The sequence below is a fragment of the Dasypus novemcinctus genome, unplaced genomic scaffold (assembly GCF_030445035.2).
Source record: "Dasypus novemcinctus isolate mDasNov1 unplaced genomic scaffold, mDasNov1.1.hap2 scaffold_595, whole genome shotgun sequence".
Lineage (NCBI taxonomy): Eukaryota > Metazoa > Chordata > Mammalia > Cingulata > Dasypodidae > Dasypus > Dasypus novemcinctus.
The window spans coordinates 10,533-12,006 of record NW_026688559.1 but is presented as its reverse complement, the minus strand read 5'-3'; the positions used below and the strand labels follow the sequence as shown (position 1 = coordinate 12,006).

The following is a 1,474-nucleotide window of genomic DNA, read 5'->3' as shown; positions in this document are numbered from 1 at the left end:
GCTCTTAGGTGGTGGACATACGGGTGTCCACTGTAAAGCTGTTTCAACGTAGCTGTATGTTTGAACATTTTTGAAAAGAAAAAGAAATGCTGGAAGGTAAAACCTCAAGGAGCGGTACGCGTCTTACACGCTCTGGGCTGAGCCTCCTCTTTTTGGGATAACGAGGCTGAAGGCGCTCTTCTGCTAATCCTGTTTTACGTGCGGTTTTCAGTTCCAAGACCAGGGGGCCGGCACCGAGAGCAGGAAATGACGCGCGCGGGCGCGGGCGGGACATGCAAATTGAAAATTGCAACCTCGCCCAGGAGCTGTGGGGAACAAATTAATAAAAGGCGTAAATCCCTCCAATAAGTAACCTGACAAAGCATTATGTACCACAAATGTGTGAGCATAATACGCTGTCAAACACGGGAAAGGGAATGTGTTTTCAGCTGCGGTGACCTTTCTCACCGTGATCGAAAGATGAGCGAGAAGAGAGGTGCCGTCGGCCAGCCGCTACGGCTGGCATCGCTTCTCGGCCTTTTGGCTAAGATCAAGTGTAGTATCTGTTCTTATCAGTTTAATATCTGATACGTCCTCTATCCGAGGACAATATATTAAATGGATTTTTGGAGCTGGGAGATGGAATAGGGGCTTGCTCCGTCCACTCCACGCATCGACCTGGTATTGCAGTACCTCCAGGAACGGTGCATCCCCTTCGGGGAAAAATCAGTGTCATCAATAATAGACTCTTACTATACCCCGGGTTTTCTCTTCTGAACTCCGCTCGCTGGGCCCCAGGGTCCTTGCACCCCGTTTTCTCTCCCCGTGGGGTGGTGCTGCTTCTCGGCTCGCGGGAGATAGTTTCCGAGCGCAAGCCACTCCATGTGCGGCCCGTAAGGGTGCCGGCGGCCACAGCTCGGGGAGCGCCAAGGCAGGAGTATGGAAGCACCGACCCCAGGTCGGTCCTCGCGGTCAGTGACAAGGACCTTCGGTGCACGTGTTTACCCCTATATCCCTCCGCTTGCTGTGGCGGAAAGAGTAAACAGCCTGAGGTGCGCAGCGCGAGGTTTGTCGTACCTGTGTTTTTGCAAGTTATCGTTTGAATGCCGGTGTTCTCAATTACTTTGGGTGCCTCGCAGCGAAAATCCTGGGTCATATGATAAGTTCCCATGTTTAGCTTTTCCAGGCACCGCCGAACTGTTCCCTACATCGCCTGCGATGTTTTTACGTTTCCACCAGCGCCATGTCACGTGTGCTGGTTGGTTGCAGTCTCTCCACATCCTTGCCAACACTTTTTTTTTTGGGGGGGGGGGGGGCAGGTCTTACTTTTTGAACGAACTTTATTGAGGCATGATTTACGTACAGCGAAAGGCATCTCTTTTTAAATGCGCAGTTTGTTGAGGTTTGTCCGTTGGACACCCCTGGTCATCCGCTACCACGGTAAAGATAACGAACATTTCCATCGTTCCCCGAAGAAAAGCCCCGAGATGAAACG

General features: G+C 51.8%; 1 non-coding gene across 1 annotated transcript; it reads left to right on the top strand.

Annotated features, from left to right (window-relative positions):
• The first annotated feature begins 503 nt into the window (after positions 1 to 503).
• Positions 504 to 694, top strand: LOC131277832 (U2 spliceosomal RNA). Its single transcript, XR_009184882.1, has one exon. It is a non-coding gene; the product is annotated as a U2 spliceosomal RNA (small nuclear RNA).
• Positions 695 to 1,474: the final 780 nt, after the last annotated feature.